The sequence below is a fragment of the Theropithecus gelada genome, chromosome 1 (genome assembly GCF_003255815.1).
Source record: "Theropithecus gelada isolate Dixy chromosome 1, Tgel_1.0, whole genome shotgun sequence".
In the NCBI taxonomy this organism is placed as follows: domain Eukaryota; kingdom Metazoa; phylum Chordata; class Mammalia; order Primates; family Cercopithecidae; genus Theropithecus; species Theropithecus gelada.
This window is the reverse complement of record NC_037668.1, coordinates 184,752,071-184,759,487: the sequence shown is the minus strand read 5'-3', so window position 1 is coordinate 184,759,487 and position 7,417 is coordinate 184,752,071.

The window sequence follows — 7,417 nt, the reverse complement described above, 5'->3', positions numbered from 1 at the left end:
TATTTCCCAATACTTAAAGGACTGTCATGTGGAAGAATTAGGCTTGTGTTAGCTTTCAGAGAATGTTATTGGTGAAAGTTACAGACAGATAGATCTTAGTTCAGTTTCAATAAAATATTCCAAGACTGTGTCAGAAATTGGAATAATAATAATATTTCATATCTTTATAGTGTTTTACAGTTACAAAACTGCTTTCCATGGCTAATTTAATGGCAATATGATGTAGGTAGAGCTGGTATTATTGTTAATATTACCATCGTTATTACCACCAACACCATCATTTTCAATCAGATGTGAGCACAGAGGGACATATGAAATGGTTTATTCAAAATCATGAAGCTGTGAAGTGGGTAAGTCTAACTCCATATTCTATGCCTTTCATTAGATATATATACACACATGCATGCACCCACGTGCGTGCACACACACACACACACTCCTGCCCCTCTAGTTTTCATTTTCATGTAACAGACCACTCAAAACTCACTGGCATAAAACAACTATTTTTTTATTCTGATCACATACTCTGTGGATCATGAACACACACACAGTAAGGCATGGTGGAGATGCCTTATCTCTGCTCTATGATGTGTGGGGCCTCAGCTGGGAAGATGCAAAGGTGGAGGGTGACTTGATGACTGTGAGTTGGAATCATTTAGGGGAACCTTTACCCATTTGTCTGGTGGTTGATGTTGGCCATCAACTGAGAATCCAGCTCTCCACGTAGGCTAGTTTGGGCTTTCTCACAATATGGCAGCTGGATATCAAAAGCAAATGTCCCAAGGGAGCAAAGCAGAAGCATATGACATTTTTAAAAATTTAACCTTGGCAGTCACATAGCATTGCTTCCACTCTATTCTATTGTTTGAAATAATCACAAGGCACGTCCAATTGCAAGGTGAGGGGACAAAGAGCCCACCTTTTGGTGGGAGGAGAGCCAAAGCTACATTGTAAGAAGCATGTGGAATGGAAGATATTGCTGTGGTCATCTTTGGAAAATACAAATACATTTTGTGTGTGTGTGTGTGTGTGTGTATGCGCGCACACGCACGCGCGTCCACATATGTGTGTCTATTTTTTCTGAATTATCAGACATAGTAAAAGCACACTCCTTTATGTTTTATGAATTTGTTAATGTGAATATGTGTTAAAGGCAAGTTTTATTTATTTATACTTGCAATAAATTATCTTAACTGAAAAGGCTAAAGTTACTATTTGTTTCTAGTAATATAATAGAATAAACGTCTCTTGGTAGAGAATACCTAAAAAATGCTGATGTAGTAAAAAAGATATGTCTTATAAACACATGAATAAACTGGCACGGAAGTAGTAGAAATTCCTAGGGGCCTCAAATGACAAGAAATATGACTAGGGAAAGCTAACTTCATGCTAAATCTGGTGTGAGATTGGGGGCCGCTGCAGATCCTCGACAGTCTAGAACTTGGGTTTCACGTGAAATCTACATAAAATTGACTCAGTCAAAGCCATCTTAGATCAAAGTTGAGTGAATGAGATTGGAGGTTGGAGACCCTCACTGGGATTGGAGACCCTTACATAAAGCCACCAGAACCCTCAGAGGCTCGGTTCCTAGTGAAAAAATAGAACCCATCCTGCCAAGTGAGGTGGAGGGAAGAATAAGTTCCTTTCCCAGTCTTGGTTCTGAGTGGAAAAAAGAAAAAAAATCCCTCTGGGAATATCTACAGGCCCACCCTCCTGCAGGTTGAGGGCTGGAATTCACATCCTCTTTCTAACCTCCAAAATTATAATCCAAACGTGTAGGTTAAAATGGTCCTGGGTTGGTTGTGTCTCTAAGAGCTACTTGGAAGGAGATTCAAATCTTCTTGAAGGAAACCCAGACTTCACAGAATTTTCACAAAGTTCCAAAGATTATGCATACACACACACACACACACAGACACACACACATGTACACACAGTTTCCAAACTACAACAAAAAAAGCCTGCTGCCAAATCCTGCCAAATCTTTTTAAACGATTAGTCTGACCACGCCATTCTCCTCTTTAAGCCCTTCCTAGTACTCCTTGCACAGAATATTAACTTCTGGCAGTGAATTCCAGGGCCCCTCTCCTCATTCTGGATGAGCTGAGAGGGGTCTTTTTCTAGCCATGGTGAGGATTGTCTGGGACGGATCAGTGGGTGGGACTGGGAATCTGGGCTCTACGTAGCTAATTCAGGGTCTAATTTGTGGGGCCCCAGGGAGCAGCTGAATGCTTCCCCAGGTGCACAGCTGGCTTCTTGTAGTGTTGCTATTATGGGATTACTGGAAATGGCAAACTAAGCATCAAGCAGCAGGACCTCTTTCCTTGGACTCTGAGGGAAAGTTAGCAGCAACAGCTCCTGCTCGTGGCAATCTTTGGCTGGAGGAAGGGAGTGGACAGTGGAGGGGAGGATGCTCCTCTTATGAGGAGAATACACCCTCCATTTCAAAGCTCTCTAAGGGATAAGTCTGTATTTTGTGGCCATTCCTAGCCAGCTTCTCAAGTTATTTTGTAAGACCCAAATATCTCTTCTAACATTTAGCAAGTAGGTTACACTGACTGAGCACTGCCTCTTTGAAGAATGTATAAGGAGATACAAAGGAACACAGGCACATGCTCCTTGAATTTAAAATGTACTTGATTTCAATTTCCCCAAAGAACAAAGAATTAGAATTGTTAGAGTTAATGACAGAAGTATCAAAAATATATGAAAGAAGCTATAAAAACTGGGACACGTCAACATCGTTCTATTTGCTACGCAGCTGTGTTTGTTAAAAAATCGTATTTTTATGTCAGGATAGAAAATAAAAACAGAAAAATTATGAGCACATGAGAGGTTAGGAATAGCAGGGTCTGAGCAGCAGGCCAGGGATGGCCTTCCATGTCTTGGGTCTTTTCTACCTTTCCATCTTCACCACAGGTTAGAGTAGCCTAACTTCCTCGTTGCTTGTTTCTTAAGTCTTCTTAAAACTGTTCTGTCCCTAACTGTTCTGTCAATCCCAAAGCCTTCCTTTCTATTTTTCTCACCTGGCCTAGGAACCCTCATGCAAACAGGTCACCCTGCAGCCTGCCTACACAGTCCAGAGGCCCCAAGAGGGTTTTGCAGAGAAGCCCTGTCTAGACACCCAGTATGGATGTCAACAGCTGAGGGCAGGTTGCCTGTGGGGAGGGCTACTAACACAAAGAGGGACCCATCACCCAGGACCACAGTGTTGTCAAGGGAAGACACTGGAGGAGATGCGCTGTCAGCAATGTTCTGCCAGTGGTGAGTATCTTTGCTTGGGGGCAGAGCGTAGAGACAGACCTGGGAGAAAGCAGGATTGAGCAAGACTGGAGCATGAGAAGGGAGGGGGCAAATAGGTGTTCTGGGGATGGTGATAGATATTTAGAACTTGAACCCCTGCTCCTATCATCATGCTTCCTTTTTTCTTTACTTCTCCCTCACATTCCAAATACAACCGTAGCTTTTTATTACACAGCACTCAGGGGGCAGGTAGATGGAGCCAGAACAAACAAGCCCATTGGATTTTTGATGGAATATTCTTTCTTGCCTAGCATAAATAATAAGCTGAAGATTTTAAATATCTATTTTTTAATTCTAAAAAGCTTGGCTTTAAATATCAAAAACCAAAGTCTAGATAGCTGAGATTTTAAACAGCAGAATGATGTAATTTATTGCCCACTGAAAGGAGAGAAAAATGTGACAAACTGGGGGAAAGAGGAGAACCAAAGTGCATATTGCTAGAACTTAGTTGTTGCCTGAGTTTCCATAAAGGAGCTCAGAATCTCCATTCCCCTGGGATGAATTAGGGGAGATGGGGTGAGACTGGATGATTGAAACAATAAGTGGATTGAAAAGAGTTCCAAGAACAGCAGACACCTGTGCCTCTCTTCCTGGTCTGTGGCCAAAGACCAACTAGTATAGTCTTTCCCCAACATGGCACTTGGGCTGCAGAGTAGCAATGACTGGGGAAAGTCTAGGTTGGCAGGTCTGAGGACAGCCTTATGGAGTCCCATAGAGTGTTCTGTACTCTCCAGGGTAGAGGCAGAGAGCATGAAAAGAATTCACACGGCATCTGCAATGGCTGCAGAAGGGGCTGGTAACAAGCTGGGAGGCCCTAAGAGCCTCAAGTTGGATTCTACAAGGAGGCTGCAGAATATGCATGCCTCCTGGTGAGAAGCTATGGCAGGATGATGAATGGTGAGGACCAGAGAAGATGAGATGTCCCTCTGTGGAGTTAGCCAGGACAGAGGAGAAGTCAACAATCAGATGTCTCTCCTGGAAGCCAGGACAACACCCACCTCTCCCTAACATAGGAATTTAGAACATCCTCAGCAGGAAAGGAAGGAAAAGAGATGAACAGTGTACATGTCACATTAACCGTATTTATCAATAAGTTAAAAAGAGACTGAGCAACCTTGAATGGAAAGACAATGATTTCTGCTACAGAGAAGGAAACGAGGGCTCATTAGCTAAGTTCTGTTATAGGCAACAAAAATATTGTGCTTTTTGTGCAGTCTATGGTTGCACAATTTTATTTGCCATACAGATTTGCCTAGATGGGGTGAAGACACCAAAATGAAGTTGAGTAGGAGATGAGTGTAGAGACCTTGAGAGGGCAAGAAAGCTCAAGGCACATAGGAGCTAATAATGATGAGAACTTGACTAGTTTCCGAGAGGCGCCTGGGAATGGAAGAAAGCATGCTGATGTTGCATGTTGCACAGAGAAGGCTGCAATCAGATCCCAGCCAACTTTTGTTTTCCAACACATTGATCTGTTTAATTGGTGCTTTAATTGACCTCAAATAGCTCTTTGTAGAGAATCATGATGAACCCAAGAATGGCTTCGGCCTCTCCCAACACTCCTAGATCTGAGTATGAAAAGCCATCTATTAGCGCTGTGAGAATGACTTCCATACATAAAACATGGAGAAGCAACAGTTGTGCTTCTCCAAGTACTATGCACGACCCAATAGGGCCAGACCCAGACATCACTGAGGCTTATTCTCCGCTCCTGAAAGGTCTGCTGATGAGAACAGGGAAACAGAAGGCTGTTGTGAATCGAAGTGTCATGAAAGAGCCAAATACATATATCTCAAACAAAGCCACCAAACCCACTTCTACTTCTGATGACTGAGCAATCACCTGTGAAATTTAGTAAGAAAATTATCTGTAAGCTGGTTTCCCAGATCAAGAAAGATTTTCATGAAAAGAATGGGATTTTTGGCACTATTGCATGAGCTCTGTCATGAGGAGCATCTTCCCTTTTTTTGAGATTTTCCTCCCTTTCCTTATCTGTGCTAGCTTTTAGCTTTTGCTTTTCCCTTCCCTTTTCTTTTTGTTCACTTTTCTCCCCCTAATGCTTGGCCTTCAATTGTGGTTCCCTGAGCTTCAATTTTACATTCTAGGAAAAAATGGAATTCCCCTGCATTAGGAGAAACTGGATTTCCCTTTCTAAGTTCCTGGATCTTCGTAAAATTCAAAGAACATTCTCAGATCCTAGGCTGTTTATTGAATTATGGGTTTCACCTTCCTCTGGAAATTTGACTTGTGGAGCAGGTTTGTTAGAAGGGTGTGGGCCTGGCATGGTGGCTCATGCTTGGAATCCCAGCATTTTGGGAGGCCAAGGTAGGCAGATCAACTGAGGTCAGGAGTTCGAGACCAGCCTGGCCAATATGGCGAAACCCCATCTCTACTAAAAATACAAAAATTAGCCGGGAGTGGTGGTGTGCGTCTATAATCCCAGCTGCTCGGGATGCTGAGGCAGGAGAATCGCTTGAACCCAGGAGGTGGAGGTTGCAGTGAACCGAGATTGTGCCACTGCACTCCAGCCTGGGCAACGCAGTGAGACTCTGTCTCAAAAAAGAAAAACAAACAAACAAAACAACAAAACAAAAAAAAAAGGGGGGGAGAAGGGATAGATTCAGAAAGATTAATCACATTAGCAGGGATTGATTAATCCGTGTTTCTATGACCTCGGCATCCTAAGGGAACAGTGCAGGGATGGAGTTTTGATGGGGCAGAAGAACCTTTACCGATTCTACTCTCTGGTAGATGATGATCGTACTCATGAGGCTCTCAGATAAAGAATTACAGTTATGCTGTTAATGAGTAGGTTACATATAACTCCCCAAGTTACCTTTAAGAAAAAAAAAGACATGGCGGTCTCCTTTTGTGATCAGGACTGGAGTGCAATAGCACGATCATAGCCAACTGTAACCTCCAACTCCAGAGCTCAAGGGATCCTTCTGCATTAACCTCCCAAGTATCAAATTGCTTTTTGAATGCATAGTCATGATTTTTAATTTCAGTCATGTATTTTATTTCTTTAATTTGGGGTGGCAGGCTTTGGGTTTAGAGAGTAGCATTAATCATCCTCTTCTGTTCCTGGAGTATAATTATCATCATTCTTTGCAAAGTCATTTTCTTGTATTATTATTTTATTTTGTCTTCATTATTCAGGTCCTTATTCCTATCTCCCTAACCAGCACTGGAGTGCTCTATCTGTGACCTTGAGTATGCATATGTCTGTGAGGAATAGTGTATTTTCTACATATGGCATTTGATAAAATTATGCAGAATTTAAAACATTTACAAGAAAGGAAGGCCTGATGCATCTCTATGTATCTATCACTCAGCTGCAACAATTATCAACTCATGGCTAATTTCTTTTTCCTGAATATTGTTTTCCTACTCTTCTCCAGATTTTTAAAGCAAACCCAGATATAATATCATTTGATCTATAAATATTTCAGTATGTATTTCTAAAAGATAAAAACTCTTCCTTTTGACAACTTTGCATCAGGAACCAAAGGAGGCCCAATACAGTACAATCGGTTAGTACATTTCTTAAATCTCTTTTAGCCTATAGGTTCCCATTCTATTCCTTTTTGTCTTTGACAGTTTTTTATTCTTGAAGAAACTCAGTCATTTGTCTAGTTGTTTCTAACAATTGTTTTGTTCATTGCATCATTGTGATAGTGCCTGACACGTTCCTCTGTCTCCTCTGTAAATTAGAAGTTAGATCTGGAGGTTTGACCAGATTCAGGTTCAATGTAGGGGAGGCCAGACTACGTCATAGGTGGAACCAAGTCCTTCCATCAGAGGGGATGTCACGGCTAGTTGTCTTGTGATGTGAGTAGCCCTTGATGATCATTCTTTATATTTAATTCATTAGAAAATGCAAAATGGGCATAACCTAGTTTTATCATGTCTATTTTTGTTTGTTAGCTGAAATACTACTGAAAGGAAACTTGTCTTCATCAACTTTCCCTCATCAGTTTGTGTAGGAAATAAATGCTTGACTCTGTCTTTTTATTAACAGTTTTTAAAAGAATGAGTTGATTTCCGAGGGTAATCAATGAAGTTTTTTAAAAAAGTATTATAGTGAATTCATAGATTTAAACTAATTTAATGT